Source organism: Herpailurus yagouaroundi, unplaced genomic scaffold, assembly GCF_014898765.1.
Source record: "Herpailurus yagouaroundi ecotype Mexico unplaced genomic scaffold, PumYag 100, whole genome shotgun sequence".
Lineage (NCBI taxonomy): Eukaryota > Metazoa > Chordata > Mammalia > Carnivora > Felidae > Herpailurus > Herpailurus yagouaroundi.
The window spans coordinates 17167863-17193087 of NW_024412391.1; the positions used below are offsets into that span (position 1 = coordinate 17167863).

Sequence of the window (25225 nt, forward strand, 5' to 3'; positions counted from 1 at the left end):
CTCCCCTCATCATCCAATCTCTAAATCCACAAAGAGTAAGCCTGCATTAAAACTCCAAACATGTAAGAATTTTTTTCTTAAAGCCTAAAGGCTAAAACAAAAAAATTAAGATTTGAAACTGAGGATTTGTCTCTTTTATACTGCTTAAGTTGTAGCCTTGGCATTACCAGTTCTATCATAAGCTAAATCTTGGCCACAGGGTCTGTTAGGTATACACCACACTGTTTCTCCGGAAACTTAAGTGGCTTCCTTTGTGCATCAGAGATTTGGGGCAGAGCTGCTGCAATGCTAGTGGCAGAAGGCAATGAGAAAAAGGCAATGTTAGCAAAGGAAAAAGAGGTCTTCACGTGTATGAAGAGCATAAGCACATCATTTTGAGATTCATTTTGCTTTATATACTTATTAAAACATGGTATTAGCTTCTCAGAAAACTCAAAAAGGCTAGAATGGCACAGAACTTGATCTGACGGTGTCTGAGGAGCAGCTACACCAGGATTTTAAAATAGCAAAATGCTAGTCAGCTCTACTTGAAAAGCTGAAAGGAATGCCCTAACAAGTGCCCACGCTCTCAACTTCCTTCCCAAGAAGGCTCATTTACATTATAATGGTTGCCAAGGTTACTTTAATTCCATCACAGCTCCTTTCTCCAGTTGCTAATCTGGAGCACCGGACTGGGTGGTACACATTAACAACCAAAACCTCAATTAAGGCTAACCCCAAACTCAGGCTACTCAAAAGCTCGTGACCTACAAAAAGAAGAGTAGTTCTAGCAACAAAAATTGCAAAAAGGTAGGGGGTGTTGTTTCTTATATGATATTCTACCCAAGATCTTACTGCTACCTCAGGGAACTCTCTAGGAGTCAGTACTTTTATCTGTCCTAAGCAGAGATTCTTAGGAAAAGCAAGATAAATAACATAAGTTTTATATAGGGTAATGGATCAAACTAGTCAGTTCTTTATTCCAAGTATTTTTTCCCTTCCTTTAATTAAAAAAAAAAAAAGCCATTATCTAAGAGGACACTGAAAAATATCTCATATGACTCATCACTAAGTATCAGTATCATCTTCTAAGAATGACAACATATAGTGCTGGTAATATACGTAGTATCTAAATGAGATATAAACAATGAGGCTAGTATATTCTGTATTTAAGTAACAACCAAACAGAACATATAGTAACAGAAAAAGTGAAGAGGAAATAAAGGCTAAAAAAAGAGGAAGATTTCAGAAACGCGAATACCAAACACTCACTTTAAGTATAGCTAGATTAACAACAAAAATGTTCCAACGATAATTTATTATCAGAAAATATTATCCTGGGGCCCCTGGGTGGCTCAGTTGGTTAAGCGTCTAACTTTGGCTCTGGTCATGCACGATCTCACAGCTCGAGTTCAAGCCCCGCATCAGGCTCTGTGCTGACAGCTCAGAGCCTGTAGCCTGCCGCGGATTCTGTGTCTCCCTCTCTCTCTGCCTCTCCCCAGCCTGCACTCTGTCTCTCTCTCTCTCTCTCTCTCTCCCTCTCAAAAATAAACATTTAAAAAGAAAAGAAAAGAGAAGAAAAAGAAACAGAGAGAGAAAGAAAGAGAGAAAGAAAGAAAGAAAGAAAGAAAGAAAGAAAGAAAGAAAGAAAGAATTATTGTCAAAGGTAATAACAATGGGAGACACAGGGTAGTGGTCTGTAGATATCCTCCTAGTCAACTAGTAGATGCTTCCAACATCACTTCACTAGAGAAATGAAGTTTTACACTTACATATTTTTATTTTATTTATTCTCCTTTATCCCACTCCCATTAGCCCTCAATTTAGGCAGTCACTGTAATATATTTACGTGTTCACATGTTTTCTTACAAACTGTGCAGTGTTTTACTTAATGCATTTTTTAATTTATATAAATGCTATTATGTTACATATCCCAGTCTGTTTCTTTGTTTTATTCAGCATCATGTTTTTAAGAGACATCACATTGCCTGTGCACATGTAGTCCACTGCTTCAAATTGCTAGATAATTCTTAGTGGTAGAAATCTATCCTAATTTACCCATCACTGGGGAAAGAGAAGGACAACAAGTACATTTTCCATAAACATGTAACACCGTAATGAACAACCAGTTATGTACTGTGAGAATTTCTTTCAGATATACACCTAGGGAAAGAGCTTCTGGATCATGGAGTACACATAATGTATAATCTGATTACTTCCTTCCAAAATGGCTAGACCAATCTATACTTCCACTAACACAGAACTAGCATAACTAGCAGCTACAATGGACCAGGCACTGGACTAGGCACTCTAGATTTTTTTCTCCTATACCACCTCATCCTCCTCAGCTGAGTCTTTGCCCCTTTGCTTTTCAGATCAGTTGTTGCCACATCAGAAATATGAAGGCAAAGGGGCACCTGGGTGGCTCAGCTGGTCGAATGTCTTGACTATTTCAGCTCAGGTTATGATCCCAAGGTTGTAGGGTCAAGCCCTGTTTTGGGCTCTGTGGAGTGTGCTTAAGATTCAGTCTGTGTCTGTCTGTCTATCTGTCTGTCTCTCTCTCTCTCTCCCCCTCTGCCCCTCTCCCCTGCTCATACTCTCCTCTCTCCCTCTTCTCCCTCTGCCCCTCTCTCATGCTCACACTCTCTAAAAAAAAATAATTAAAAAAAAAAAAAAAGAAACGTGAAGGCAAGGACTCTCTCCCTTGCCCCCCCCCCCCCATCATCAATCAAGTTCCCTATTCTACTCCAATGCCAGGAGCTGCCAAGGTCTCCACTAACCATGAAGCTTATGAAAACAAAATCAAACACCAAGTGCTATTTTTAAGAGGTCTGATTCTTTAAAAGTCATTAATTGAGGTCAGTCTGTTACAGAGAACACTAAGAAATTCCTTTCATAGACATTTCAGAGCCATTCCTATTTTTCCTATTTTTCTCCTTTTAGGAGGTCTTGGAGGAATAGCTCCATCTCTTTGGAACCCTTTTCTTCATACATAAAGTAAGAGGAGCTGGATTACAATCAGTGTTTTCCATCTATACTCTGGAACCTGAGGGGTTCCTCTGAGGTAGCTCAAGAGGATCACCTCAAGGGGAGCCTGGGTGGCTCAGTCATTTAAGCCTCCGACTTCGGCTCAGGTCACGATCTCACAGCTTGTCGGTTTGAGCCCCGCATCGAGCTCTGTGCTGACAGCTGAGAGCCTGGAGCCTGCTTGGGATTCTGTGTCTCCCTTGCTCTCTGCCCCTCCCCTGCTCGCACTGTCTCTCTCTCTCAAAAATAAACATTAAAAGGAAAAAAAAAAAAAAGGATCATCTCAAGATAAAGGGTGGTTACCTATGCCTCTTCTATTAGAATAGCACAATAAAAACACTTTTTTAAAGTTTATTTATTTATTTTGAGAGATAGAAAGAACAAGCTGGAGAGGAGCTGAGAGAGAGGGAGAGAGAGGATCCAAAGAAGGCTCTGTGCTGAGAGCAGACAGCCTGATGCAAGTCTCGAACTCACAAACTACAAGATCATGACCTGAGCCAAAGACCTGTGATTAACCAACTGAAGCCACCCAAGCGCCCCTAAAATGTTTTAAATCTATAAATTTTGTTTTCTACTAAGACTCAGTTCAGAGAATCAGTTCTATTTAAGAAAAAGTTTATTCACACTACTAGAGTGTGAACTAGCATAACTTCTATTGCATTTGGCAATATTTATAAAATAAGAAATATATACCTACCTTTTAAACCAGAAATTTCACTTGTAAGAATTTATTCTACAGATATTCACATATGTATTCAACACATATATACAAAGATATTCATTATGGCACTGTTTCTAAGGGCAAAATATTGAAAACAACTATAAATAGCAAATTGGCTACATAAATTATGGTACATTCATACAATGGAATATAATATAGACTTTAAAAACAACAAAGCAGCTCCAAGGTATATTAAGTGGGAAAAAAGCAAGATACAGAATGCTGTATGTAATATACTACCCTTTCTATACTTTTAAAGGATATATACAGTTGTACATAGCTTTCATATGGCAAGGTGGATGTATCTATATAGGATGCTGTATTAAATTTAGTATTGGCACCGCCTCCTCCTGTAGAATAAACTTCCTTCTAACTGGATCTCACTTTTTTTTTTTTTTTAATGTATCAACTTCCCTTGAGTTCATCAAGCCAGGTCTAGCAAATAAATTGCCTTATCCTCAAAAACTGTTAGAAAAAATAATATATTCATGTAAATAACAGATGACAGTATCTATGCAGCTCAAAATGTATTACTTTTTACTTACTTTTGAACTGCACTTTTCAACAGATAGCCACTAGCCACATGTAGCTGATGGATACTTGAAATGTGGCTAGTCCAAAATCAAATGTGCTGCCAAAACATAACATAATAAATTTTGAAGACTAAATCTAAAAAAGGGCAAAATATCTCAGTTTTTATATTGATTACATATTGAAATTATAACATTTTGGATTTGTTGGGTTACATACAATATGTTGTTAAAATTAATTTTACTTCTTTTTACTTTTAAAAGTGTGACTACTATGGGGCATGCCTGGCTGGCTCAGTTGGTAGAGCATGCGACTCTAGATCTCAGGGTCATGAGTTTGAGCCCCACATTGGGCGTGGAGCCTACTTAAAAATCAATTAACTAATTAATTAAAATGTGACTACTAGAAAATTTCATTCTACACTGTCTGATTAATTCTGAGACCCTGCTCATACTCCACAAAAAACTACTTTAAATTTTCACCATTTTACTCACTTTTTTAAAAAGTTTTTGTGGGCTTTTTAATCTTCTTTTTTTAATCTTTATTTATTTTTGAAAGAGAGAGAGGCAGAGAGAGAGTGGAAGACAGAAGATCCAAAGTGGAGTCCACACTGACAGCAGAAAGCCCAATGTGGAGCTCGAATTAATGAACTGTGACATAATGACCTGAGCTGAAGTCAGTTAGCCAACTAAGCCACCCAAGTGCCTCTACGATTTTACTCAAACTTCTGAACTCTTTCTCTCTTCCCCTCCTTAACCTATGACCTAGCTCAGAGAAAACAGAAGAGTAGCTATAACGTTGCCTTCAAATCTCTTTACAAAATTAGATATTTGAAATAAGGCTCTTAGAGAACATTGTTTTGGCCAGGTTAAATAAAAAGTGACCTAGGACTTAATGAAGATTGATCGTTTTACAGTAGTATGGTACAACAAAGAGACCAGGATAAGAAAATTAAAACACTTGGGCTCTAGTTTCAACAAAATTGATATTCCTTTGAAAAATATTAGCAATGTACCAATCAAGTACAAAATAATTAAATGTAAAGTATTGGGTTTTGTTTGTGTGTATGGGGGGGGTAAAGTTTATTTATTTATTTATTTTGAGAGAGAGAGAGAGAGAGAGAGAGAGAGGGAAAGAAAGAAAGAAAGAAAGAAAGAAAGAAAGAAAGAAAGAAAGAAAGAAAGAAAGAAAGAAAGAAAGAATAGGAAAGGGGCAGAGAGAAAGGGGGGAGAGAGAGAATCCCAAGCAGGCTCTGCACTGTCAGCACAGAGCCCAATACAGGGCTTAATCCCTCGAACTGGAAGATCATGACCTGAGCCGAAATCAAGAGTCAGATGCTTAACCATCAACTGCGCCACCCGGGTGCCCCTAAAGTATCTAGTATTTTTAATCATAGTTTAAGGAAAAAAAAAAAAAAAAAAAAGGTAATAGCATCCCTGAAATTAACATGTTAAGAAGTCACTTAGTATATTTCAAACTCTATTCCAGTACCAAATAAAATGATGGGGGCGCCTGGGTGGCACAGTCGGTTAAGCGTCCGACTTCAGCCAGGTCACGATCTCGCGGTCCGTGAGTTCGAGCCCCGCGTCGGGCTCTGGGCTGATGGCTCAGAGCCTGGAGCCTGTTTCCGATTCTGTGTCTCCCTCTCTCTCTGCCCCTCGCCCGTTCATGCTCTGTCTCTCTCTGTCCCAAAAATAAATAAACGTTGAAAAAAAAAAATTTTTTTAAATGATGGATTTAACTGGATTAAAAAATATAAAGAGCTATACAAAGGTAAAATTATATTATTATAGGATAATATAATAATAATTATATGTAATATTAATAATTAATAATAATTATAGGATAATAACGTAATTTACCAACATTTTCTTCTTCCTATTAATGGTGCTTTGTGTCCAAGTATATCTCATTTGACCCCCTACAATCGTTCTAAGAATAGCTACCATTATGACTAGGACTTTCATAATAATTTCCAAAGCTATTTCTTGACTCCCTCCTTCAATTTCCACGGGGATACCAGCCTTATCTGTAAGACCCTTCATTTAGATGTTATACTAACATTTCAAACATAAGGTAAAAAATGAAACTTGACTTCGTATTCTGTAATACTTTTTAACCAAGTGCTCATATTATGATTCAGTCAAATAAGCATTTGTTTGAAGTATTATAGAACAAGAACTCAAGTTCAGTTTTTTACCTTGTGTTTGATTTGACTAAATCATAACACGTCACTAAAAAAGATACAACTATAAGTTAAGTTTGTTTCTTGTTTTTCTAATTCTGACTTTTTACTTGAAAATTCATGAAACATAAAGACCTAAATAAGCATATTTTGAAACACTTGCATTCTAATTTCTACTAAAGAAAATTTCTGTACTATAATCTTATAATTCAGGAAGTATTTATATTTACAGATACAGAGACCAAAATGCTCTCTTGGCAAAATGCAGCATTTGGATTTTGCATTTACAGTTGCCTGCTCTGGAGCTTTGGACAAACACTAAGTAGAGTGCTTAATGACATTTAACAAACATTAATTGAATTTCATTTTATTTGGCCTTTCCATTAGTAAACTATAATTGCTTACCACAGTGCTATTGTAAGAACTAATTCAAATTTATAAGTGCTCTAAAGAGAGTATTCTTTGATACTGCTCTACATCTTGGCAAGGTCCCAACCTTCCTAGGGTGCCCTTCCTTTTTTCCCCAAGATAGGGACAGAGGCTTCAAGAGTCTAACTGTGAACCCCAAAATACTCATTGTCCTCGCTCCCTTTAAGCCAACAGCCCTCTTGCTGAGCATCTCAATCTTTGAGTACAAATACGTATCTACCATGATCTCTGCTACATATTTAAGGAAACCATTCTGGAGAAAAAAAAAAAGTAAATAAAACTATAAAATCTACAAAGTAGGTTTTCAGCCTAAGGAGTCTTAACTGGTTTAACCTGATGCTCCTGTATAAAACCAGTGTTGCTTTAGAATTGCCAAGTATCATCACGTCAGTGTATACTACCCACTGTTGTTGCTATTGTCTAGCCAGAGAGTCTGAAAACTCTTGGGCTCTTTCCAAAGGCTTAACCACTAGTGTCATCTGACAGAGAATCTAACCAAGAATATTACATACAAGAGCTGAAAATACTTAAGCTTTCGTGTGTGCGACCGCATCAGGAGTTACATTCATTCAAGGGACAGAGGTACTTGAGCTGGTGAGGGGAGAGAAGTATGTTACAAATCAATGGTTCACAATGCGGTTCAGCTCTATTATCACAAACATTTATTAAGCACCTATCATGTGCTAGCATTAAATTGTGAAAATCCACCAAAAGCAAGCCAAATACCTAATGAACAAAAAGTGGGCCCACTAACCAACAGAAGAATTTTAAAGACATTACCCTGATGGAAGTGGTAAAAAAATGAATCAATTTCTGGAATACCCAAAAGACCCTTCATAAAGACCATAAAACTGATAAATAACTATGATAATTCAGAAGGTGGAAAAGAAAAAGAATCTAGAATTAGCTATGTACATTAATGGGTATACTCAAACTGGAAATAATTACTTTTGGATATCATCATTATCAAGCTATGTGATTTACCATCATTATTGATGAGGTTTAGAACACGCTGACCCAAAATACGGCACCTTGACATAATGAATATTAAGGCCTTGCTAAATTTCCCCAGCTTATTACCCTTAGCTCAGACCCTTTTGTCTTAGAACATTTTGCCACAACTTTCCACTCTTCATCAAAATTAACACAAAAACATTCACGTTTAACCATTTCCTTGGTTTTTCATTTTTTTTTTTTTTTCAACGTTTATTTATTTTTGGGACAGAGAGAGACAGAGCATGAACGGGGGAGGGGCAGAGAGAGAGGGAGACACAGAATCGGAAACAGGCTCCAGGCTCTGAGCCATCAGCCCAGAGCCTGACACGGGGCTCGAACTCACGGACCGCGAGATCATGACCTGGCTGAAGTCGGACGCTTAACCGACTGCGCCACCCAGGCGCCCCGGGTTTTCATTTCTTTATGAAGGCTCTCATCTCATGTAAAACTTGTATTAAATAAATAACCCTGTGTACTTTGCTCTTATTAGTCTGTCTTTTGTCAGTCCAATTTACAGGGTCCCAGCCAGAAAGCCAAGGAGGATAGTAGAAAAAGGACTTTTTTCTGTTTTAGTTTATTTTAGTTTTAGTGACCGTGAAGGAACAGCTGGGACACCCCACAAGCCCTGTAGACTATAGCTAAAAATACTCCAGCAACTGACAAAGGCCAGCAAAAGGTAAGAATTCTTACCAAAGTCAGTCTCCTGGATTTGGGGGTTTTGTCGGTTCAGGAGAAGATGGTGAACTTCTCCTTGTACCTTCTTTTCCAAATTCAGATTAGCAGGAGAAAAACATTTGTAAGAATTAGCTCTTTGGATTGTAACTGTCATGAATTTGCTTTCGGATACCCATTAGTTAGTTATCCTTAGCCTTCCAGAAAAAGTCATTGTTTTCCTGTATCTTTGTCTTTTGTGTCCTTTGTCATAAGGAGGTTCTTAACAAAAAATGCTTAGGCTATCTTTGGCAGTAACTCTGGCTCTTAAAGGGGTCTGCATCTTTTGCATCCTCTTTGGGGATGCCTTTTGCGTCCATAGTTAAGCCATAAAAAGGCTTGCTGGTTTGGAGTCACACTGAAATAGGTGTACCTTTGAAGATTTGGACTTTTATCTACAAGAATTTCTAGGGGCACCTGGCTATCTCAGTTGATAAGAGTATGCGACTCTTGATATCAGGGTCATGAGCTAAAGCATGCATGAATGCATGCATGAATGAATACATGAATGAATGAATGAATATATAAATATATATATATATATATATATATATATAAAATTCTTTAAAGCAGTTCTACTAAAGTTGGCCTAAAGACAAGTAAGTGCTTATACAAATTAAGTATCCCTAAAACTCTCAGAAATATACAGAAATTAATCCAAATGTTCTTTTTAAGTTCACATGATATACACTAATCTTTGGTTTAAAAAAAAAAAAGGCTTGTTTAAAATTTTGGTTCCACATGGGGCACATGGGTGGCTCAGTCGGTTAAGTGTTTGACTTCAGCTCAGGTCATGATCTCGCGGTTCGTGAGTTCAAGCCCGAGTCGGCCTTTGTGCTGACAGCTCAGAGCCTGAAGCCTGTTTCAGATTCTGTGTCTCCCTTTCTTTCTGTCCTCGCCGCCCCTCACGCGCTCTCTCTCTCTCCTTCAAAAATAAACATTAAAAAAAAAACTTTTTTAAATAAATAAATAAATAAAAGTTTGGTTCCTTGTTCATGGACTTTAAGTCTCAATAGCACTTAAATGGGAATTCTCCCAAAATGACTTATAGATTTGACATAATCCTTACCAAAATCTTGGCAAGGTTTTTTTGTAGAAATTGACAAGCTTATCCTAAAATTTGTATTGAAATTTATTTATTTATTTATTTATTTATTTATTTATTTATTTATTTTGGGGGGGTGGGGTGCAAGTGAGCAAGGGGCAAAGAGAGAGAGAGAGAGAATCCCAGGAGGGGCAGAGAGAAAGAGAAAGAGAAAAAGGAAGAGAAAAAGAGAAAGAGAAAGAGAAAGAGAAAGAGAAAGAGAAAGAGAGAGAGAAGCAGGGCTCATGTTTACCCAAAGTGGGGCTTGAGCTCACCCAATGTGGGACTCAAACTCATGAACTGTGAGATCATACCTGAGCTGAAGGCTCAGCCACCCAGGCGCCCTGTATGGAAATTTAAAAAGGCCTAAGACAGTCAAAATTATTTTGAAAAAGAATAATAAAATAGGAGCATTTATATTATCCAATTCCAATGCTTACTCTATAGTACTGGCATCAAGATAAACGAGCAGACCACTGGAACACAACATCCAGAAATACACCCACATATCTACAGACAAATGATAGGCAACAATAGTATCAAGCCAATTCAATAGGCAGAGAATAGTCTTTTCAAAAAAACAAAGTGCTGGGACAACAGGATATCTATATAAAGGAAAAAATATTAGGTCCATATCTTACCCCAGACACAAAAGTCAACTCACAATAGATCACAGACCAAATATAAAATCTGAAACTATAAAACTGCTAGAAGAAAACATAGGAGAACATTTTGGTGAATTTGAACTAAAGATTTCTCAGACATGGGGCACCAGGGCAGCTTAGTTGGTTGAGAAGCCCTGACTCTTGATTTCAGCTCATGATCCCAGGGTCATGGGAGGGAGACCTGTGTCAGGCTCTGCACTGAGCATGGAGCCTGCTTAATATTCCTCTCTCTCTCTCTCTCTCTCTCTCTCTCTCTCTTTCTCTCTCTCTCTCCCTCCCTCCTTCTGTCCCACTCCCCTGTTCATGTTCTCTCTCTAAAATAAAATTTTTAAAAAATTAAAAAAAAATTTCTTAGACATAACACCAAAAGTACAACCTATTTAAAAAGTAATATATTGGACTTTATCAAAATTAAAACCATTAGCTTTTCAAAATGCATCATTAGGAAAATGAAAAGACAGGCTAGGAAAAAATATTTGCAAATCATGTATCTGAAAAAGGGCTTGTATTCGGGCTATGGAAAGAAGTCTCACAATTCAGTTAAGAAGAAAACAACCCAATTTAAAGATGGACAAATGACATTTGCAACTACATGGATGGAACTGGAGGGTATTATGCTAAGTGAAATGAGTCAGAGAAAGACAAAAATCATATGACTTCACTCATATGAGGACTTTAAGAGACAAAACAGATGAACATAAGGGAAGGGAAACAAAAATAATATAAAAACAGGGAGGGGGACAAAACAGAAGAGACTCATAAATGTGGAGAACAAACTGAGGGTTACTGGAGGGGTTATGGGAGGGGGATGGGCTAAACGGGTAAGGGTCACTAAGGAACCTACTCCTGAAATCATTGTTGCACTATATGCTAACCAATTTGGATATAAATTAAAAAAAAAAAAAAATCAAAAACAAACAACAAAAAAAGATGGACAAACAATCTGAACAGACATTTCACCAAAGCAGATATACAGGGGTACCTAGGTGGCTCAGTCAGTTGAGCATCCAACTCTTGATTTTGGCTGTCAGGTCATGATCTCATGGTTTGTGAGTTGGAGCCCTGTGGTGGGCTCTGCGTTGATAGTGTGGAACCTGCTTGGGATTCTCTCTGTCTTCAACTCTCTTTGCCCTTCCCCCACTTGTGTTTTCTTTCTCTCTCTCTCTCTCTCTCCCCCCCCAAAAATAAATAAACTTAAAAAAATTTTTTTTAAAAGAAGAAAATATACAAATTGCTAATAAACACGAGAAAAGATGCTCAACATTACCAGTCATGGAGAAACACAAATACTATATGATATAGTGCTATAATAACATAGCACTACATAACCACTAAAATGGTTACAATAAAAAAAAAAACAATGCCAAGCGTTACAAGGATGTAGAGAAAATGAGGGGCGCCTGGGTGGCGCAGTCAGTTAAGCGTCCGACTTCAGCCAGGTCACGATCTCGCGGTCCGTGAGTTCGAGCCCCGCATCAGGCTCTGGGCTGATGGCTCGGAGCCTGAAGCCTGTTTCCGATTCTGTGTCTCCCTCTCTCTCTGCCCCTCCCCCGTTCATATTCTGTCTCTCTCTGTCCCAAAAATAATAAATAAACGTTAAAAAAAAAAAAAAAGGATGTAGAGAAAATGAAATACTCATAAACTGCTAGTAGCATTGTAATATTGTATGATCACTTTCGAAAAGTTTGCCATTTTCTTAAAGAGTTAAACATAAACTTAACACATGACCCATCGATTTCACTTCTAGATATCTGTCCAAGAGAAACTAACACATACATCCATACAAAGACTTATCCATGTTCACAGCAGCATTCTTCAAAATAGCCAAAAGCTGAAAATAATCCACAATCATCCATCAACTAGTAAAGTGATAAATAAAATGTTGTATATCTATACAATGGAATGCCATTTGGCAATAAAAAAGGAAAAACTATTGATACATGAATAAATAATTCAAAAATTATTACCCTAAGTGAAACAGCCAGACACAAAAGACACATATTGTATGATTCATTTATAGGAAACTTCCAGAAAAGGCAAATACATAAAGAAAGCAAATCAGTGACTACCTGGAGAAGTTGGGAGCAGTGATTGACTGCAAATGGGCAAAAGGGACTTCTAGGGGAAACAGAACTATTCCTAAATTGGACCATGGTGTGATTTTAAAACTCTACCTGCTTCATACCCATTAGGATGGTTATTCTAATAAAGAAATAAACAAGTGTTGAGAATGTAGAAAAATTAGAATGCTTGTATGATGTCAGTAAAAATATAAAATGATGAGGGAGCCTGGCTGGCTCAGTCAGAAGAGCATGCAACTCTTGATCTTAGGGTTGTGAGTTCGAGCCCCATGTTGGGTATAGAGATTACTTAATATATAACTGCTCTGGAAAATAGTATGGCAGTTCCTCAAAAAATCAGAAATAGACTTATCATATGATCCAGCAATTTCATTTCTGGGCATATACCCAAAGAATTGAAAGCAGCAACTCAGGGCACCTGGGTGGCTCAGTCGGTTGAGTATCCTACTTCAGCTCAGGTTGGTGAGTTTGAGCCGCGCATCAGGCTCTGTGCTGACAGCTCCGAGACTAGAGCGTGTTTCGGATTCTGTGTCTCCCTCTCTATCTGCCCCTTCCCCATACATGTTCTGTCTCTGTCTCAAAGATGAATAAACATTAAAAAAAATTGGAAAAAAAAAAGCAGCAACTCAAACAGGTAGTTGTATACTTGTGTTTGTAACAGCATTATGCACAACAGACAAAAGGAGAAGCAACCCAAGTGTTCATCAATGAATGCACGGAAAAACAAAATGTTGTACATACATACACTGAAATATTACTCAATTTTAAAAAATAATGAAACTCTGACACATGCTACAACATGCATGGACTTTGAAGATAACAGGCTAAGTGAAATTAGCCAGAGACAAAAGGACAAAACTATCCAATTCCACTTGTACAAGGTACCTGGGGTAGTCAAATTCATAGAGACAAAGTAGACTAGTGGTTGCTGGGGGCTGGGGAGATAGGAGAATGAGGAGTTTAATGGGTATGATGAAGTTTCAATTCGGGAAGATTAAAAAAATGCTAGGAATGAGTGGTGGTGATAGTTCTACAACAATGGGAATATACTTAATAACTGCTGACCTATATACCTTAAAATGGTAAATTTTATGTTTTATATACAGTAAAACCTCAGACTGCAAGTAACTTATTCTGTGTTATGCAAGATGAGCAAACACTACTAATAAACTTTAACTTGATGAATGAGCGATATCTTGCAATAGAAGCAGTACATGACACCAAACATCAGATGATCACAACTGAGCCAATGGTTCTTGAAATTAGCTTTGATACACAAGTGCTTTGGATTACAAGCATGTTTCCGGAACGAATTCTGCTCGCAAACCAAGGTTTTACTGTTTATTTTTTACCATAGTGGGGGGAAAAAAAACAACTCTACAAATGTATTAACAGCCATTCAATTGTAATTTACAATGAGTAAACTTTATCTTATGTAAATTTTACCTCAATAAAGGTGTTAAAAAGTTTTAAATACATTAGGAGGAACATATCCAAAGAAAGTAAGAGTTAATATAAAGTTCTAGCAATTAAAAAAAAGTGTGATATTGGTAAAGAAATCAACGAAGAGACTAATGGAACATAATACACAACCCAGAAACAGAATGGACACAGAGGATGTGTGACAGTGAAAGTGGCATTTCATATCAGGATAGAGAAAAGTTTCTAAAACAAGAATCAAAAAGGACAAACTACATGGAGGAAAAAAATGATCGATTTTACATTACATATTTGAACTTAAAAATTTTTTTTCAATATTAACTTATTTGAGAGAGAGAGAGAAAGAGAGCATGCACACAAGCGGGAGAGGTGCAGAGAAAGAGGGACACAGAGGATCTGAAGTGGCTCTGTGTGGACAGGAGAGGCTGACGCAGAGCCCGAACCCACCAACTGCAAGATCATGACCTGAGCCAAAGTCAGATGCTTAACTGCCTGATCCACCCAGCACCCCTTAACTTTTTTTATATATGTATTTTTAGGTTTATTTATTTATTTTGAGAAAGAGAAAAACAGAGAGAAAGCACACACAGTAGCATGAGAATGAGTGGGGTAAGGGGAAAAGAGAGAGAGAGAGACAGAGACAGAGACAAAGAGAGAATATCCCAAGCAGGCTCCGAGCCCTGTCAGTGCAGAGCCCAATGCAGCGCAGGGCTTGAAACCACAAACTGTGAAATCATGACCCGAACTGAAATCAAGAGTCAGAAGCGTAACTTACTGAGCCACCCAGGAGCCCCTACATATTTTAACTTCTGTATAAAAGTCATATTAGGGGCGCCTGGGTGGCGCAGTCAGTTAAGCGTCCGACTTCAGCCAGGTCACGATCTCGCGGTCCGTGAGTTCGAGCCCCGCGTCAGGCTCTGGGCTGGTGGCTCGGAGCCTGGAGCCTGTTTCTGATTCTGTGTCTCCCTCTCTCTCTGCCCCTCCCCTGTTCATGCTCTGCCTCTCTCTGTCCCAAAACTAAATAAAAAACGTTGAAAAAAAAAATTAAAAGTCATATTAAGTAAAAAAGACAAGCCACAGACCTGAGGTTATTTGCAACACAAATATCTGATACAGGATTAGAACAAATATATATAAAGAACTTTTCTAAATCAGTAAGAAAACCAATGAGACCCCAAAAGAAAAATAGGAAAAGAGGGGCACCTGGGTGGCTCAATCGGCTGCGTTTCTGAGTCTTGATTTCAGCTCAGGTCATGATCCCAGGGTCTCATGGAGCAGAGCCTGCTCAGGATTCTCTATCTCCTTCTCTCTTTGCCTCTCCCCCACTCACGCTCTCTCGCTCTCTCAAAAATAAATAAACAAGAACATTTAAAAAAAAATAAGAGGAGGGGCGCCTGGGTGGCGCAGTCGGTTAAGCGTCCGACTTCAGCCAGGTCATGATCTCGCGGTCCGTGAGTTCGAGCCCCGCATCAGGCTCTGGGCTGATGGCTCAGAGCCTGGAGCCTGTTTCCGATTCTGTGTCTCCCTCTCTCTCTGCTCCTCCCCCGTTCATGCTCTGTCTCTCTCTGTCCCAAAAATAAATAAACGTTGAAAAAAAAATAAATAAATAAAAATAAAAAAAAATAAAAAAAATAAGAAGAAAAATGAGAAAGGATATGTATGAATATAGACATTTCACAAATAAGGAAATACAAATGGACTACAGACATATTAAAAGATGTTCAGTCCCACTAAATATCCAAGGAAATGTTAATTAAATGGGGTATCATTTCACAACTCTACCAGACTGACACAAGTTCAATATCTGACAATACCACATATTATTAAGGATTCAGAAAACAAGTATTAATAGAACCACTTTATTTTTATTTATTTATTTATTTATTTTTTTGAGAAAAAGAGACAGAGCATGAACAATGGAGGGGGAAAGAGAGAGGGAAACACCGAATTCAAAGCAGGCTCCAGGCTCTGAGCTGTCAGCACACAGCCCAATGTGGGGCTTAAACTCATGGATTGCAAGGTCATGACCTAAGCTGAAGTCAGACGCTTAACCACTTAACCGACTGAGCTATCCAGGTGCCCCGATGTTTATTTATTCTTGAGCAAGAGATAGAGCATGAGCGAAGGAGGGGCAGAGAGAGAGGAAGACACAGAATCCAAAGCAGGTTCCAGGCTCTGAGCTGTCAGCACAGAGTCCGATATGGGGCTCAAACCCACAAACAGTGAGATTATGACCTGAGCCCAAGTTGGACGCTTAACCGACTGAGTCATCCAGGCGCCCCCAAAAAAACACTAAATTTAGAAATCAATTTGGGAGAGTCTGGTAAAGTTGGTATACCTTGGGCAATTCTGCTTATGGGATATATACCCTAGAGAAACTATTATACATGGTAAGAAAACATGATTTAAGGATGTTCACCCCAGTTCAAAAAAAAAAAAAAAGACAGAGAAAACGTTAATAGGGAATGGGTAAACTGTGATCCAGTCACACAATGAAGCACTACATATGACTCAACTAGAAAATCTACATGTATTGGATTGGTTAAAACTCAAAATAAAGATGAGTGGAAAAAGTAGGTTGCAGAATAGTATCTACTCTATAGTACCACGTTATGTTAAGTTTATAAACACACAAAACAGTGCTATATATTATTGACATACAATTGATATTGATAATATACAGCAAAGCTGTTAAAACACGAAGGGTAATAATAAATAGCAAAGTTTAGACAGCATTTACCACTGTGATGGAGGAAGAGAAAAGAAAGGGAATAGAGGAGGGGTACAAAAGGCTCTACAATTTTATCTACAATGTTTTAGGTCTTTAAAAGTATTTACAGAAAATTTTGCAAAATCTAACATTTGTTAAATTGGGCAGTGTTCAATCTTCTCGGTACTCTTCCATATGCTTGAAAAAAAATTTAACAGGCTTTTGGTCAAATGAAAACATGTACATGTACCAGACAGCAAGAGAAAAATATTTATCTTTTTGGAACCTACATTTGTAAAACTATTCTAGCAATGTCTCTCTGGTGCCTAACTCCCTTATTGTGATAGAAACTTTCAAGTATTTAGGCAGAAACATGCTGTACGTGTCAGAGTCTCCTTTTCCCTAACAAGATTCTTCTTACAGAATGCTGCCCAAGGAACTAAAAAATCTGGCTATGTTGATACCAGTCATCTCTTTTATCAACCAACACAATCAACGTGCCATCCTCTGCCAATATCAGCATAGTTTAAAAATCTTTTAACTTACAACTAAATTATCCCCCTGAGTCATCCTAAGTTTTATCACAGGTCTTATGCAAATCCATACTATGAATGAGCCAAGAGATAAGAAGACCAAAATTACACCTCTTTCTAGTTTTAACATAATTTTCCCTCTCTGCCCTACATTCTTCAGACCCACACACCCACAGAGGACTCAGTATGAGTCCTCCACGTAGGTGCAGTATTTCTGGATCTTCCAATCCTGGGCAGATTCACGCATCGAGGAGTGTGTCCGTTAGTACCAAGAGGAACTGAACATGGAATTCTGCTTAACCAGCAACCTAGGATGCAAACTCCTAAGAGACAATAAGAGAATGACTTTTCCATCCAAGCATGATAAGTACATCAAACTGAAAATGATGCCCAGGAACAAGCAGTTCCAGAAACAGGAATTCAAATAAAAATGACTTTGTAACATTCACGGTTGTGCAGACCCAACGGCAGCCTGTCTGTTTTTTGCTACATTTCTGCCTCAGTTAAAAGTACCATGGGGCGCCTGGGTGGCGCAGTCGGTTAAGCGTCCGACTTCAGCCAGGTCACGATCTCGCGGTCCGTGAGTTCGAGCCCCGCGTCGGGCTCTGGGCTGATGGCTCAGAGCCTGGAGCCTGTTTCCGATTCTGTGTCTCCCTCTCTCTCTGCCCCTCCCCCGTTCATGCTCTGTCTCTCTCTGTCCCAAAAATAAATAAAAACGTTGAAAAAAAAAAAAAAGTACCTTAAAGAGTATACTTGTCCTTTCTCTTCAAAATATGGAAAAAACTACTCAAGTCTCATGAAAATCTTGAGTTCTTAGCATTACTTGTTGAGTGTCAATGTGCATGTGTGTATCTCTGTTGGGGGGTGGGTCCGGGGTGTACGTGGTTCTGTGAGGGGTATCTCTGTGGGTAACTGTTGGGGACTCTCTATGGAGATACATGGAGTCTCTCTGTGGGTGTGGGTATGGGTCTGTGTGTACGAAGGGTCTGGGTAGAGGGTTGTGAGGAGTTCTGTTTCATGTAAGGGATCTCTGGATGTGTTTGTTTTTGTGTATCTGTGCTCATCTGTGTTTCTAGGACTCTGTGTCTATCAAGTATTTTATTACAAGTCTTGTAACAAGCTTTATTATACATATCTACCCTTCCAAAAAACCGGAAAATGATTTTCCTGCCTCTCTACTCTGAGGTTTCAGAAAAGAAGCATGAAATAAGACCAACTGCCAAGCCAGTATTACACAACAAATAAAAAACTAAGGTTCTGGTGAGTACACACTAACAGAACTAGAGTTGCCTGAGATTGTGTATTCCTAACAAGCTCCCAGGAGATGTCAATGCTTCTGGTCATGGACCAGTTTGAGTAGCAAGGACCTAAAGGATTCCAAACTTAATAAACTGCCTCTAACTACACTTCCTAGGTAGATTTTCCAGAGTATCCTCTGCTGGCATGTATATCACATCAGCGTGAGCATTCTACATCTAAGAAATTACCATTTTGTTTTACATACGCGTCTCTTGTGAGTTTGTTTTGAATGAGCCTAAGAAGTGAATGACCTCTAAGTGTACTAAAAATGTGAATTTCAGAACTTGTAAAGCTAGAACATGGACATTTCAAAAAGGTTCTGCTACACTGTGAAACCTGTTGGGTAGGCAGCCAAGTACTTTTCCCAAGGTGATACACCCCATTTCAATACTGAACTCTTCAAACTGCAATGATTCCTGCTTCCAGTATTGCTCATATCACATCAGACTGTATTTATTTATTTTCATATCTAGATTCCCTACCCTCTCCTTGAGAGCAAGAATGATATTTTGCTGATTTAATAGTCCTACCACTTAGCAGTGTTTAGCTCACAGCACATAAAAGGTTTTTTTGCACAAAAGTAGTTCACAATACATTAGGGGAGATTATTAGAGAAGTATTCAGAAGTAGTAAAGGTGCTTCCCTGTTTCTATAATATAGTCCAGCAAAGGTCCTAAAAAGGAATTAGCATTAGACCAATCATCTTTTTTCTTCCTTGTACAAACAATAGGTATGAAGATAATAAAAATTCCTATTCTATTTCTGTCTCCCAAAGCAGAGTCACCCAAGACTAGACTCAGTCAAGCTTTATCCAACAATTTTATTGAAGAAGACACTTTATTTACCTGGTAGGAAGAGAAGTCTGTCTTTAACCTAGAGCAGGTAATGTCTACCTTTGGAAGATAGAAACAAAAAAAAATGAAATGTGAATGCACACAATTATGCAATGAAGGCAAAATTTCTTCTTCCTATAATCTCCTTCTCCCTATTATGTATTCAGTTCCTGGCAATGACTTAAAAAAAATAAGGTGTCATATTGGAAAAGGACCACACATTTTTCCAACTTAGTATAACTGCAGAAGGGGAGTTCCTCTGTAGACCACTGCTGCATAGGATGTGTATCTGAGGTATCATCGAGGCTCCAAATTCTATGAAAACATAAATCTATATCCACTAAACAAGAACAAACATAATTATGCTTATAAATATGTAAAATTTGCTACAATAGCAAGTGCTTCTATGAATTACTCATCACAAGCACTTAGTACAAGGATGGCAAATTTTTAGTGCCATTCTTGAGTTAAACAGTCTTCAATCGGAAGTTACTTCTATGTGTCCAGGTAAAAGTAAAGAAACGAGAACAGTGAAGAAGGACAAGTTAAAGAGAAAAACATAGAAAACAAACCCCGAAAAGTAAAATATTAAATTTTATTTGGGGACAAATAGATCTATCTTACATCACAAAGTAGTCCCTATCTCGAGGTGCCTGGGTGGCTCAGTTAGTTGGACATCCAACTTCAGCTCAGGTCATGATCTCACAGTTCGTGGGATCAAGCCTCACAGTGGGCTCTGTATTGAAAGTGCAGAGCCTGCTTTGGATTACCTCTCTCTCTCTCTCTCAAAATAAAACAAACAAACAAAATAATCCCTATCTTACATAACAAACAAAATGAATTCCAGATGGACTGAGGACCAAAATATAATAAACACAGCCATAAAAACAGTTGAAGAAAATATAAAATAATTTGTTTATAAGCCTGGGGTAGAAAATGCCACTCTAAGACACAAAATGTTTAAGCCATAGAGGAAAACAATGCCCAATGTGACTATGTAAAAACTTTTTTTCTAGAGAGCAAGAGATTGAGCATGCACGAGTGAGTGGGGGTGAGGAGCAGAAGGGCGGGGGGAGAAAGACAGAGAGAGAGAGAGAGAGAGAGAGAGAGAGAGAGAGAGAGAGAATCTTAAGCAGACTTCAAGCTTAGCATGGAGCCCGACGTGGGGCTTGGAGCTCAATCCCACAATCCTGGGATCATGATCTGAGCAGAAATCAAGAGTTGGACTCCCAACCAACTGAGCCACCTAAGTGTTCCTTTCTTTCTTTTAAATCTTAGAAAAACTTCTAAATTCATAAAGTCACAAGTCAGTAAGAAATAAAACAGAAAAAAATACTTGCAACATATACATAATTAATATCCAAAACATAAAGAATTCCTACAAGCCAACATGAAGATGGCAGAGATCTTCCTCTAATTTATTCACTGCTGTATCCCTAGCACTTGGCACATAGTAGTTACTCATAAATACTGTTAAGCAGAAAAAATGCTAATAAAAACAGTAAATGATTTTCCTCATGAAAGATGTAAATCCAGTGGTTGGTAAAGATGTGGTGAAAGGTTATCTTGTTTATAGTTAATTGATGTGTAAAATGGTACTACATTTTTGAAGGCGGCATTAAGTTTAAAATGTAGGGGCACCTGGGTGGCTCAGTTGGTTGAGTGTCTGACTTCGGGTCAGGTCATTATCTCACAGCTCATGAGTTCAAGTCAGGTTCTGTGCTGACAGCTCAAGGCCTGGAGCCTGCCTCGGATTCTGTGTCCTCCTCTCTCTCTGTCTCTCCTCTGCTTGTGCTCTCTCTCTCTCTCTCTCTCTCTCAAAAATAAATAAACGTTAAAAAAAATTTTGTTAAAATGTAGATGTCTTTCGGGGTGCCCAGGTGGCTCAGTGGGTTAAGTGTTCGACTTTCTGTCAGGTCATGATCTCGCAGTTCACAAGTTCAAGCCCTGCGTCGGGCTCTATGCTGACAGCTCAGAGCCTGGAGCCTGCTTCACATTCTTTGTGTCCCTCTTTCTGCCCCTCCCCTGCTCGTGCTCTGCTTCTCTCTCAAAAATAAATTGAAAAAAAAATTTTTTTTTAATTTAAATAAAGAAAGAAAGAAAGAAATAAATCGTAGATATCTTTCAACATCAGAATTCTACTTTTAGGTATCTACCTTAGAGAAACATTTACACATGCACACACACAAAAATGCATACAGGTAATTACAACAGCACTGTCTATAAAGAAAAAATATTAAGTTAAATGTGCATCAACAGAAGAATGATTTAATAAAGAACAATGGTATGGACTTTGGAAGTCAATTCAGGGTTAAAAAGACTTGAGATAGATCTGTGTATATTGATATGGAAAGAACTCCAAGTGAAAAAAAAAAACAACCTACAAACATAATAGTATGCTTTATTTATGTACAAGTTATTATTATAAAACTACAAATTTCTCTATGCACAACTCTGAATGTAAGGTCAGAAAATAAAAGTCAAGAAAGAAATTGATAGCAGGAGTCACTTCTGAGGAGGGCAATGAGACTTGCTGAGGGCCAAGGAAGGACTTCTGCTTCATTAGACTGAATTATTTTGTAAGAAAATACTTAGGCATTACTTGTGCAATTAAACACAATTTTTTTTTTTAATTTTTTTTTTCAACGTTTATTTATTTTTGGGACAGAGAGAGACAGAGCATGAACGGGGGAGGGGCAGAGAGAGAGGGAGACACAGAATCAGAAACAGGCTCCAGGCTCCGAGCCATCAGCCCAGAGCCCGACGCAGGGCTCGAACTCACGGACCGCGAGATCGTGACCTGGCTGAAGTCGGACGCTTAACCGACTGCGCCACCCAGGCGCCCCTAAACACAATTTTTTTAAAAGAAAGAAAAAACAATGTAAACAATGTAAACATCTTAACTAACGTAAGAAAACAAGAATATATTTTGGGAATTAGAAAGATAAAAATACCCACTTTGTTCATGTTAGTTTTGAAGTGCAACCGCAAGTAGGCATTTGGACACACACAAAATTGGCATTCAGGAGAGGGATCTTGGCTAAAGAAATAATTTGGGGAGTTGTTGGGATGTAGATGATACTTAAAGGCATAGGAATGATGTGGATGATTTAGGAAGAAAACACAATGGAAAGAACAGAGGGCTCAGGATAAAGGAGAAAGCCAACAAAGGGGACTGAGAAGGAGCGCCCAGAGAAGTGAGAGGAAAACAGTAAAGGGCAGTGTTGTGGAAGCCAAGAGAGGAAAGTGTTTGGGTAAGAAGTTTGGGTAAGACCTACCAAGAGGTCTTGATGAGGACTGAAAAATCAGACCACCATGTTTCCCAATCTGATGGATATTAGCAACTTTAGCAAGAAGATCTTATTCTGGTCAGAGCATTAAAGTAGGAGTGGGTTAAAGAGTTTGTGGAAAGAAAAACTGTATATAGTATGTGACGAAAACCCCTTTAAGCAGCTTAGCTGTGAAAGGAAATAGAAAGGATAGAAGCAGAAAGGAGATATGGGGGGTAGAGGACAGGGTTTTCAAAATGGGAGAGATTAGCACAAATTGGAAGACTGTAGGAAAGGCTTTAGTAGAAAGAGAAAATAATCAGAGGAAAAAGTTCTTTAAGAAGACAGGAGAATGTGGGAAGAGCACCTGAAAGAGACAGGTCTCTGGCAGAATGAAGGATGCTTCCTCTATCCAACAGGAGGTAAGGAGAAAAAGATGAGCCCCAATTGCAGGTAGGTTTGTCAATTTGAGAAGTATAAAGATGAAGGCATTTCCTTTGGGGGGGGGGCTTCTGTTTTTATACTAAAGTATAAGGCATATCACTGATTTAAAAAGAACACATGAAAGACGGGATATAGAGATGGCCTGAAACAGTCATTTGCAGTGAGTAGGAAAGCGAACTTACTAGAGAAATGTGTAATATTGTTAGGCAATGCTGATTATGCACACGAGGTTGACAATTATGAATTCACAGTGACATCAATCTGCTTGGTTTTCTGATTTCCTCTAACAACTCTCAGCTCCATGGTTCAGCTCTCAGAGCGGAAAAGCTGCTTTGGGACTACACAGCTAAAAAGAGCACCCCAAATCACACACAGAATGGGCTTGGCAAAGATGTGATGGCTAATGTCAAGCAGGAGATGCTGCAGCTTGAGCTATACCATTACAGTTCTGGATACCAGGTGCCACACGAACAGGGCCCCCATTGTTACCCCTGTAGCTTGATCTTGCTGCTAGAGGCTGATACTTCATGGGGATTTACTGACAATGGAGGGGGAAGTTGTAGAGGACATGGTGGAAAGATTTGGGGGAACTGGATTAGCTGAGAGGATGAAGAGAGTGGTAGGGAATGAGTATTAGAAAATAATGGGTAACTGGATGTCAGACAGTGATTGAGGTAAACAGGGACGTGAGGCATGATGGTTTAGGCCTTCTCTCTGAGAACAGATTCTGAGATCCCAAAGGTTGCAGAGTGGTCTTAACAGCAGCAGCAATAACTTAAGCAGATTTCACATGGGAGAACAGTCAGAGAAGGAGGGGGCTGGCAGTGTGGCAAAGCCTCCCACTGTTGCTATGGGCATCTCACTAACCCCAAAGGCATCACAGATTGGCAAAGCCTTGAGCAAGTTAATTATTCTCTTTGAGACTGTATTTTCTCATCTGTAAAATAAAGAGAATAATATTCATCTGATAAAGTTGTGATGAGGATTAAATGAGATGAGATAGCTGCTGGGCAGAGAGTAAAGTATTCAGTAAATGGTAGCCACAAGTGAAGAGCCATAACTGAAGCCAAGGGAAGAGTTTCCAAAAAAAGGTAGTCAACAGCATCAACTCTGTTAGAGCGATCAAAAGGGTTCACATGGAGCACTGCGGGAGATTAAGTTTATAGGGAAGATGAAGCCAGTTTTAGCCTCAGGTTACTTAACTCTCAATGACAGCTCTGCAGTATTCAGAAAGGCTTTAAGGAAAAGTCTGATTTATACTCAGAGAAACTCAACCAGCTCTAGAACCTGTCTCCATCCTTAATATAGGTTCTGAGCCAAAAAAAAAAAAAAAAAAAAAAAACCAAAAAACCCTGGGCTCCAAACCAATACATTTCTATTGATAGACCCTTAAAGAAAAGGATAGGAAATGACCAGCTATTAACGCCGTCCAAGTGTCCAAAGTCCAAGAAGGAAAACGGCTAATTGAACTGTTGCAGAATATAGCTGGAAAAGAGGAGACTGCAGATCATACACATCATGTCTTAAATTATTTAGTTTAATCAAAATAGTTTTAGACTCAGAACCGTTACCAAAAAAAATTTCAATCCACCACTTTCTCCTCAGCTCTGCTCTCTCACTCTCAGGCCATAGGTCGTTCACAGTATAAAAAGCTACTACACGGGGCGCCTGGGTGGCGCAGTCGGTTAAGCGTCCGACTTCAGCCAGGTCAAGATCTCGCGGTCCGTGAGTTCGAGCCCCACGTCAGGCTCTGGGCTGATGGCTCGGAGCCTGGAGCCTGTTTCCGATTCTGTGTCTCCCTCTCTCTCTGCCCCTCCGCCGTTCATGCTCTGTCTCTCTCTGTCCCAAAAATAAATAAACGTTGAAAAAAAATTAAAAAAAAAAAAAAAAGCTACTACAAATTCCCGAGAAACCTGATCAAGCTTACTTAACCTCTTAGTGGGTAAATGGAATTTCAGCTCCTCTAATTGTACATACCACCTGAACACAAGAGCAGGGTGATGGATCGAGGCAACTGTTAAGACTGTTCTCCCATCCACCTCAGTTGTACATCTCTCAATTTTTTAAACAAAGGTACCACGAGAGAAACTGCATATTCTTTATAAACTCAACTCAACAAAGAGTCTAAATAAAGTTTCCAATAAATCTTTTCTCCCCCCTTTCATTGTGGGGTAGAGAAACATTTTCTGTAATAAAGAAACTCTCTTTTTCATGAACTATACCCATTTCTTCAATTAGCTGGACAAGACATCAAATACACAACTGCTACTTCAGCTCTGAGGAACCTC

At 38.7% G+C, this 25225-nt stretch overlaps 1 protein-coding gene and 1 long non-coding RNA gene across 2 annotated transcripts in view; one reads left to right on the plus strand and one right to left on the minus strand.

Moving 5' to 3' along the window:
• Positions 1-25225, minus strand: part of AHCYL2 (adenosylhomocysteinase like 2) — a 171925-nt gene that overhangs the window by 141003 nt on the left and 5697 nt on the right.
• On the plus strand, positions 608-17552 carry LOC121028354 (uncharacterized). The gene is made up of 2 exons (XR_005789192.1): positions 608-789; positions 17253-17552. It is a non-coding gene; the product is annotated as an uncharacterized LOC121028354 (long non-coding RNA).